Raw genomic sequence first — 10561 nt, 5'->3', positions numbered from 1 at the left:
CATATTATGTTCTTATAATTGTTTGTATTTCTTTGGTGTTGGTTGTGATTTCTCCTCTTTCATTCATGATTTTATTTATTTGTGTTCTTTCTCTTTTCTTTTTGGTAAGTCTGGCCAGTGGTTTGTCAATCTTACTAATTCTTTCAAAGAACCAGCTCCTAGTTTCATTGATTTGTTCTATTGTTTCTTTGGTTTCTATTTCATTGATTTCTGCTCTGATCTTTATGATTTCTCTTCTCCTGCTGGGTTTAGGCTTTCTTTGTTGTTCTTTCTCCAGCTTCTTTACGTGTAGGGTAGACTGTGTATTTGAGACCTTTCTTGTTTCTTTTTTTTTTTTTTTAAGATTTTATTTATTTATTTGACAGAGAGAAATCACAAGTAGACGGAGAGGCAGACAGAGAGAGGGGGGAGGGAAGCAGGCTCCCCGCTGAGCAGAGAGCCTGATGCGGGACTCGATCCCAGGACCCTGAGATCATGACCCGAGCCGAAGGCAGCGGCTTAACCCACTGAGCCACCCAGGCGCCCCGACCTTTCTTGTTTCTTGAGAAAGGCTTGTATCACTATATATTTTCCTCTCAGGACTGCCTTTGCTATGTCCCACAGATTTTGAACTGTTGTGTTTTCATTATCATTTGTTTCCATGAATTTTTTCAATTCTTCTTTAATTTCCTGGTTGACCCATTCATTCTTTAGAGGGATGCTCTTTAGTCTGCATGTATTTGGGTTCTTTCCAAATTTCCTCTTGTGACTGAGTTCTAGCTTCAGAGCACTGTGGTCTGAGAATATGCAGGGAATGATCCCAATCTTCTGGTACCAGTTTACCAGTTGAGAGCTCATTTGTGACCCTGGATGTGATCTATTCTGGAGAATGTTCCATGTGCACTAGAGAAGAATGTGTATTCTGTTGCTTTGCTATGGAATGTTCTAAATATATCTGTGATGTCCATCTGGTCCACTGTGTTATTTGAAGCCTTTATTTCCTTGTTGATCTTTTGCTTAGATGATCTGTCTATTTCAGTGAGGGGAATGTTAAAGTCCCCTACTATTATTGTTGATGTGTTTCTTTGATTTTGTTTTTAATTGGTTTACATACTTAGGTGCTCTGATGTTAGGGGCATAGATATTTAAAATTGTTAGATCTTCTCGTTGGACAGACCCCTTAAGTATGACATAGTGTTCTTCCTCATCTCTTATTATAGTCTTTGGCTTCAATCTAATTTATCGGATATAAAAATTTCCACCCCAGCTTTCTTTTGATGTCCATTAGCATGATAAATGGTTTTCTACCCCCTCACTTTAAATCTGCATGTGTCATTGGGTCTAAAATGAGTTTCTTACAGACAGCATACTGATGGGTCTTTTTTTTTTTTTAACCCATTCTGATACCTTGTGTCTTTTAAAATTTTTTTTTCATTTATTTTTTTTTTTGATACCTTGTGTCTTTTGATTGGGGCATTTAGCCCACTACATTCAGGGTAACTATGAATTTAAGATATGAATTTAGTGCCATGGTATTGCCTGTAAGGTGACTGTTACTGTATAAAGTCTCTGTTCCTTTCTGGTCTGTTACTTGTAAGCTCTCTCTTTGCTTAGGGGACCCCTTTCACTATTTCCTGTAGGGCTGGTTTGGTGTTTGCGAATACTTTTAGTTTTTTTTGTCCTGGAAGCTTTTTAATCTCTCCTTCTATTTTAAATGACAGTCTAGCTGGATGTAGTATTCTTGGATATATCATGCCAGTCCTTTCTAGCCTGCCAGGTCTCTGTGGTTAGGTCTGTTGCCAATCTAATATTTCTACCATTATATGTTACAGACCTCTTGTCCAGAGCTGCTTACAGGATTTTCTCTTTGTCACTGAGACTTTTAAATTTTACTATTAGGTGATGTAGTATGAACCTGTTTTTATTGATTTTGGTGGGGGTTCTCTGTGCCTCCTGGATTTTGATGCTTGTTCCCTTTGCCAGTTTAGGGAAATTCTCTGCTATAATTTGCTCCAATATACCATCTGACCCTCTCTTTCTTTGTTCTTCTTCTGGGATTCCCAATTATTCTAATATTGTTTCATCTTATGGTATCACTTATTTCTTAGATTCTCCCCTCATGGTCCAGTAGTTTGTTTGTCTCTCTTTTTCTCACCTTTTTTATTCTCCATCATTTGGTCTTCTATATCATTAATTCTCTCTTCTGCCTCACTTATCCTAGCAGTAACAGCCTCCAATTTTTATTGCACCTCATTAATAGCTTTTTTGATTTCAACTTGGTTAGATTTTAGTTTTTTTGTTTCTCCAGAAAAAGATTCTCTAGTTAATCTTTCGTGCTTTTTCTTATCCCAGCTAGCACCTTGATTATCATCATTCTGAACTCTGTTCTGACATCTTGGTAATGTCTATATTGATTAGGTCCCTAGCTGTTGGTACTGCCTCTTGTTCTTTTTTTTTTTTTTTTTTTAAAGATTTTATTTATTTATTTGACAGAGAAAGATTACAAGTAGGCAGAGAGGCAGGCAGAGAGAGAGGAGGAAGCAGGCTCCCTGCCGAGCAGAGAGCCTGATGCGGGACTCGATCCCAGGACCCTGAGATCATGACCTGAGCCGAAGGCAGCGGCCTAACCCACTGAGCCACCCAGGCGCCCCATCTTGTTCTTTTTTTTTAGTTGAGTTTTTTGCCTTGTCATTTTATCCAAATAAGAATAGATGAATGAGAGAACAAAATACTAAACGAGTAGCTACCTCCCCAGAAAAATATATATTAACCAAATCAGGGGAGAAGAAAGGAGAAAAGAAAAAGAAAAAAAAATATATATATATAGAGAGAACATTACACTGATGAATAGAACAGAGACACACACTTGATTTGGGGTGTATTTTGGTCTGTTAGAAGAAACTGCCTCCCAAAATTGTAAAGAAAGAGAAATATATACACACACACGCACACACACACACACACAAATATGGGTAAACACAATGAGGGGATGGAATATGACTGTAAAGATGAGAATTAAAAAAGATTCTAGGGATGTGTGGGTGGCTCAGTCAGTTAAGCTGCTGCCTTTGACTCAGGTCATGATCCCAGGATCCTGGTATCAAGTCCCACATCAGGCTCCTTGCTCAGCGTGGAGCCTGCTTCTCTCTCTGCCTCTGCCTGCCACTCTGCTTGTGCTGTCTCTCTCTCTCTTTCTCTCTCTGACAAATAAATAAATAAAATCTTAAAAAGATTCTAAAAGAAGGAATTGATAAGAAGTTGGTTGAAAAAAAAAGAATGTAATCAGGCTGGAGACTAGAACAAAGCAATGTGCTAGAGTATAGGGTATATTTTGAGTTATATAGTTGAAAGTATATTTAGAGTTAGGGTATATTTTGATCTGTTAGAATAACCTGTATTCCAAGATTTTAAAGAAAGAAGAACCTCTATGTATATAAAAAATGAGGTTAAATACAAAATGAAAGGTTAAATATAATGAAGGGATAGAATATGATAATAACAATGAAAACTTAAAAATACTTTTAAAATGGTATTGGTAAGATAAAATAGTTTAAAAAGGTTAAAATAGGAAAGAGGAAAAAATTTTAAAAATGGAACAAAAAAATAAAACTAAAAAAATTTAACTTTGGGGGCGCCTGGGTGGCTCAGTGGGTTAAAGCCTCTGCCTTCAGCTCAGGTCATGATCTCAAGGTCCTGGGATCAAGCCCTGCATCGGGCTCTCTGCTCAGTGGGGAGCCTGCTTACCCCCTCTCTCTCTGCCTACTTGTGATCTCTGTCAAATAAATAAACAAGTAAATTTTTAAAAAGTTAAAAAAAATTTAACTTTGAAAGACTAAAGAATCATGGCTCCCCAGAGAAAGCCATGACTTCTATGTGCTCTATTCCCTTAATGCTGGAGTTTTGCTATTCTCATTGATCTGTGAACTTGGTCTTGGCTGGATGTTCTTGTTGATATTCTGGGAATGGGGCCTGTTGCAGTGATTCTCAAATGTCTTTGCTCGAGGTGGAATTGCACCGCCCTTGCCAGGGGCCGGGCTAAGTAATCTGCGCAGTTTTGGTCTCGGGAGCTTTTGTTCCCTGATCGCTTTCCGTACCGCTTTGGAGGACGGGAATGAAGATGGCGGCTGCCCAGTCTCCAGCCCGGAGGAGCCGAGAGCTCAGGGCCCCCCTCTTCAGTATGCCTCAGAGAAAAGCCGTCAATCCCTCCGGTCTCCCTGGTCTCCGGCTGTGCTCTGAGCTGACCCAGATTGTGACCGAGTGTTTCTGTCTCTGCCGCTGGCCCTGTTTGGAGTTTCCAAACCCAGCAGATTCTTGCAGCGTGCTCCTGCGCTGCTCCTCCCAGAGTAGGAAAGTGAGGGTCTCCCTAGAACTGTCACTTGAGGGGTCCCTATTCCAAGAGCAGTGGTCTGACTGTGCCTCGGATCATGGTTTAAGGTAACCCTGAGCTGAGAGCCCCTTCTTTGCCTCTGTCTCTGCAGCGGCTTCCCTGCTCTGATACCTGGGATGCCTGGGAGCTCTGCCACCCTCAGACACCCCTGGTGTTTCGGAGACCCCACACGAGCTCCACCGCCTGCTTAGCCTCTGGAGCAATGTCCCCCTGTGGAGCAGACTTCTGAAAGTTCCGATTCTGTGCTCTGCTGCTCTCCCGCTTGCCGGGAGCCGGCCCCTCCCCCTGCGGTCTATCTTCCCATCTGTTGCCTCGGATTCACTTCTCCGCCCGTCCTACCTTCCAGACAGTGGTCGCTTTTCTGTTCCTAGAATTGCTACTCTTCTCTGTGATCTCCTGTTGAGTTTGTCGGTGTTCAGAACGGTTTGATAACTATCATGCAGCACTTCTAGGACCCGATGATATTTAGTCTCCTGCTCCTCCGCCATCTTGCTCCTCTTCTCTCTTTCTGTCATTCATTTTTCTGTTTGTTTCTTTCTCTCTCTTTTTCTTTCATTCTCTCTCTCTTCCTTTTTTTTTATTTTAAGATTTTATTTATTTGACAGATCACAAGTAGGCAGAGAGGCAGGCAGAGAGAGAGGGGGAAGCAGGCTCCCCACTGAGCAGAGAGCCCGATGTGGGGCTCGATCCCAGGACCCTGGGATCATGACCTGAGCCTAAGGCAGAGGCTTTAACCTGCTGAGCCACCCAGGTGCCCCTCTCTCTTTTTTCTTTTCTCTTCCCTTCCCTTCCCTTTTTTCTCCCCTCCCCTCCCCTCTCTCCCTCTCCTTCCTTCCTCCTTCCCTCTTTTCTTTTCTTTCCTTCCTTCCTCCTTTCTTTCCTTTTCTTTTGTTCTCTTTTTTCCATTCCTTCCTCTTTTCTCTTCTTTTCCCTTCCTTCCTTTCTTCCCTCCTTCCTTCCTGCCCTTTGTCTTTCCTTTCTTTCTTCCTTCCTTTCTTTTTCTTTTCTTTCCTTTTCTTTCTTTCCTTTTCCCTTTCCTTTCCTCTCCCTCCCTCCCCCCTTCCTTCCTTCCTTTCTTCTTCCTCCCTCCTTCCCTCCCTCCCTCTCTTTCTTTCTTTCTTTCTTTCTTTCTTCTCTTTCTTTCTCTCTCTCAAATGCTCTCCTCTGAGCCCACCCCTCTCAGCATCTATTTCAGCAGTTGTATTTGCAGAGAGCATAGTTGACATGGGTCCCTGTGGCGGGACCTCATCTGGGCTGCTCATCTGCTTGGTCGGCTGGGCTCATTTGGGGTGCTTGTCTGCCTTAGGTGTGTTTGCTGAAGTGTGCTGAGCCTTGGGAGGTGTCTTGCTGACATGCAGACCCTCCACTGTGTTTCTAGCACTTCGTGTCTGTGTGGGCCCGCAGAACCTCCCAGAGGGGAAGGAGTTCTGCCACAGCCCTTAGCTGGGCCTCCCTGCGTGCGTCTCCAGGTGCTGGCTGAAGACAACTGTCATGGAACCCCACACCCCAGATCTGCAGTCCAGTGATCCAGGGGCTGCGATTCAGAACATGCAGTCCCTACTGTATCCCTGGAGACACAGAGGCCTGCAGAGAGGGTCATTGCAGAGGCTTGTCCTAGTGGGGCTGGGGTGCAGGGCTGCTGCTGACTTCCCAGCGTAGGCCACAGGGTGGGCTGGTGACCTTCTCCTCCCCGGCTACAGACCTGCTCTCTTTCTTCCCTCAGCAGGAGCATGGCAGGACTTGTAGGTGGGGTCCTGGGCTCCAGATCGTGGCTCCCTGAGGAAGTTTCATCCCATCAGCCCTTGAGGTCTTCGCAGTTTTGTTCCTCATGCTCACCTCCATGTTTCCAGCAGGCTGTTGACAGCCATGGTGGTGGGAAGCACTCTAAACACATAGTTCCTTGTGGGTCACCTTGTTCTGAGCTGGAGTTCACAGTCAGCTCTGGGCTTATCTGCTCAGGAAAAGGACAGAACACAGCAATGCCCCCTGATACCTAGACCTGGGGACCAGCAGACCCTTTGCCAATCACACTGTCTTGTTCTCCTGCCTCTTCTCTGCTCTTCCCAGCCTCCCAATCCATCGATTTCCCCCTTAGGGAAAACGCCAAGAAAGGAGCATCCCTGGTTGTGCTGGGTCAGCTTTGTCTACCAGCTAACTGTGGTTTTGAGAGGCAGACATGGGGTATCCTGTTTCTGCCTTTCAGGGCCCCCTAATCCAAGTGGTCCCAGCCTGCCTCCATTGTAGAGCTGCTACTCACTGGCCAAACACTGTCCCAGCCTAGAGGAGGGAGAGGGGTATGGCAGCCCACGATCAGGGGCTGGGGCAGCAGCCACTGTGGTTCCCCAGTAGGGAGACCCTCTCCCGCCACATGTAAACTGCAGCTGAGCTGCTTGTATGAAACTCTGTTAAAGCCACCAGAAGCCGTGTGCTCACTTTCAGAAAATAGGTAAAAAGTGTTTCACAATCCCAGGCACTGCAGGGAAAGGAAATAGGGTTTGTGTGAGTTCTGGGAACATGGGAGGGAAGGCCGACAACTCTAGGTAGTAGAGCATCAGGGGCTGGAGCAGAAGATGATTTGGAGGAGTGCCAAGAATGCGCAGTAAGCAAGGAGCAGGACAGTGGCCAAGATGGCTTTAGTGAGCTTCGTTAAGGACTGTGCATTTAATCCCGAGTGTAGTTGGGAGTTCCTAAAGATCTTCTTGGGAAGATGGGGGAAAGAGGGGGTTTGTATGATAAAATTCACCTTCTGTCCAACTCATTCTGTGTAAAGTGGGGCCAGTGGATTGGTGGCCACCAGACCACTGGATAAAAGTCAATGAGACTGCCTACATGACCCAACTATGGCCACCCAAGCTCGCCTTCCATGAGATCAGAGCTTCTGGGGTAGAGATTTATGTGTGAAATTCATATGACCATGCTGGGAGCAACTCTTCTCACCCAGATGCATCCTACCTTGCCTGCGCCTAGCCCTAGCGGTGAGGCTGGGGCTGTGGTCACATAAGGCCGTCCTTTCAGGCGACCTCACTGGAGTGTTTCTGAATACCCCGTGGGAGGAAGTGGGGATGAAGGGTCTCCCCAGCCACGGTAGGCTCTCACTGGAGCGGCAGTGAGCAGGCGAACACCAGCCTGGCAAGTGGTTCAGGGCATCTTTTTGTAGCTGCAAGTCAGAATCTATCCTCTAGACTCTTGAGCCGTAACCCTGTGTGCCAGGCAGCAGGACGGGTGGAGGCGAATTCTGTTAGGGTGTCCCTGCCTTTCCCACCCTGATCCTCTGATGTGAGGCTGCAAAGGGCACAGCAGGATTTTCCCATGATTCTCCTCGGCAGGGAGCTGCCTGCAGTTTTCTTTTCTGGGTTCTTGCTTAGTTCCGTCTTCATTTCCTTGCTCATCTCACAAAGTGCCAGGGTTTCAGATACGAGCTCCATGCGACAGCTCCTCTGTGTCTGTGGACTGGACCTCTTGTACTTCAGCCTGTTCCAGATCTCCATGGGGGTGTTCACAGGCATCTCAGGCTTATCCAGAACCAAATTCTGCATGCCCCCACCCAGCTTCTTCTCCTTCACTGTTTCTTAGGAAGTAGATGGCAGCTCCATCCTTTTAATTGTTTAGGCCCCAAATCTGGGAGTCACCCACTGTTGATGATTTCCTCAAACCCCAACATCCGATCCATTATCCAGTCTTGCTGGCTTCCCCTTCGGGAGCTTGCCAGAAGCTGGCCATTGCCCACGCTTGGCTGGAAGCAGCTTGTCCAAGCACACTGTCTTGTCCCATCTAGATTTTTGCCTCCTTATTGGCATCCTCACGTCCTCTCTTGCCCTCCAGCTGTCTGTTCTCCAACCAAGAGCCAAAAACGATTGTCTCAAAAATCAAGTCATGTCAGGCTTTTGCTCCAAATTTCCCTCTGGCTTTCCACCTCACTTGAAGGAAAAAGCCAAAATTCTTGCAGTTGTCTGAAGACCCCCTGTGATCTAGCTCATGGGAACCTCTGCCCCATCCCCTCCATTGTTCTCTGCTCCAGCCACACTGGCCTTCTTGCTCTTCCTCAGACACTCTAAGCAGTTTCCACCTCAGGACCTTTGCACTAGCTGTTCTCTCTACCTGAGATATCTTTGCTCTGATAATCCTGTGTTTCAGTCCCTTTTTTCAGGTCACTGCTCAAATGTCCCCTTTTCAGAGAGGAGTACCCTGATCACCTGCTGACCTTGATTTGCTCTCGGTGGCACTTACCCCTCCCTGTTTACTCATGACAGACTAAGTCATGCTTTAGTAACAGATCCTAACTAAGGCTAAGTGGCTTATAACATAAGGGCTATCCAGGTGTCTGTAGGAGTCAGCCTTTACTGGCTTGAGAGAATCATTATGTTTTCATAAATACGAGCCAGATGTTATTAAAAGTTTAATTCCATAAACCTACAATCAACAAAATTGTGTTTAAAGTGAAGGCATTAAGTACCGCAAATGTATCATTTCTCAATTATTTTACTACATTTTATTCTTATGAACATATATCGATAGCTTATTGTTGTTATTGCTTGATAATCACTGTTTTCTCTGAGCTTGAGGATCTTTAGGTGGTCTTTTATCCTTATGGGGGGAGTAGCCTGTATGATGAAGTGGATCTCTCCGCGAGCCTCTGGTGAACGAGGACATGCTCAAACCAGCCATGCTGGGAGTATTTACACACCATTGAGAGCAGTCAGTGCCACAAATAGGTTTTGGTTGTGTAGACTTGAGAGTGATGGGGAAATATTTATGATGTAGATTAAGCTTAGGACTGTGCCCTATGCATAGCCATCCCACTGTGGCTAGCACAAAACATCGAGGCCTTGCTCTAGTATTCAAAACTCACACCACTGATGAGCAAGTGAAGGTCCAACACACGGGTCTCCCGGTGCTCCACTTCCATCTGACCCACGAGTGTTAGCAACCGATATTCTTGCTGGAATTCCACTTACCAACTCATGCAACTGCAGGTTGGTTCTATACAAGAGTGCGGCAAAAATGTACCAAAATGTTCTGTATCCTATGGATACATAGAATTTCAACACAGAGTATGGTATATCGCTTGTGAATTGCATTCTTTGTCTCAGTTAAGTTTATGATAAACACACACCGCGTGTATATGCATCCCTTCGTCTTTCTCCCTTGGAGGGTCGGTTATTAAACATTCACCAGAGATCGCCATTGGGGTTACCCCTCATGCATTCTCCGTGTCCGTCATGCCATCTGTGTACCCCTCACTCTGGGCCCAGGTGGTGGCCCTTCTACCACTTGCAGCTTTGCTGATTGCTGTGACAAGGGAAGAGGCCATCGAGGCTCTGCTGAGAAGTGACACGCACCGCCCTGCTCATACTCCACTGACACAGCCATGCTTGATCTGTGTGACCAGAGAAGTACAAACCTATCAAGTGCCTGGAAGGAGGGAAAGGAGAACTGGATGCTGGCGATGAGCTTGTCTGCTGCACCCCACACGTCAGCCAACGTTCCACTGCTGTATCCTGAGCATCTTGGAGACACTCAGTGAATACTTCCTGGGTGAGTCTTGGAGGAGAAGACCCTGAAGGAGGAAGGCTCTGGAAGTAAGCCCCCATGGATCATTAGAGAGAGGGTCATCATTTCATGATGTTTTTGTTGATCACTCCTTACCTTGCCATATGCAGCCGGACTTTGGTGGCCCAGGAAATCACATATATACACGTGGCTCTGGGTCCTTAAAACAGGCTCCAGGGCCAGTGAAGGGCCAACTCCTGGGGGCAGAGGCAGACACCACCCCAGAGGAAGACACCACCCCAGGCTGGGGCTAGAGACGAGCATGTAGGACACAAAGGAAGGAGGTGCTCAGACCCGTGCAGGTGCAGGACTGGCCCTGAGACTGGGCCTCCTTACATCTTCCTCCTACAAGTTTCACTCACCTGCCTTACCCTAGTGCTGGCCCTGGGACCTGCTCTGCTCCAGGGACTTCCAACTCCGAAGTCTAGTAGGTAATTCCAACTCTCTGCTCTTCCCAGCACAGCTGGACAGCAGCACAGGCAAGAGAATTCTGAGTTGGGTGAAGTTTTCTTCACTCTATCTATCTCAGAGACTTTAATAAACTCCAAGGGCTGAGCAGTATGGCAAAGACAGGGAGAGGAGAGGAATCATGTGTTCTGGAATAAGCCTCATGTGCCTGCCTCCCTCTCCAGTTCAGATTGTTAT

Source organism: Neovison vison, chromosome 7, assembly GCF_020171115.1.
Source record: "Neovison vison isolate M4711 chromosome 7, ASM_NN_V1, whole genome shotgun sequence".
NCBI lineage: Eukaryota > Metazoa > Chordata > Mammalia > Carnivora > Mustelidae > Neogale > Neogale vison.
The sequence above is the reverse complement of the archived record's forward strand: the minus strand, read 5'-3'. Positions refer to the sequence as shown.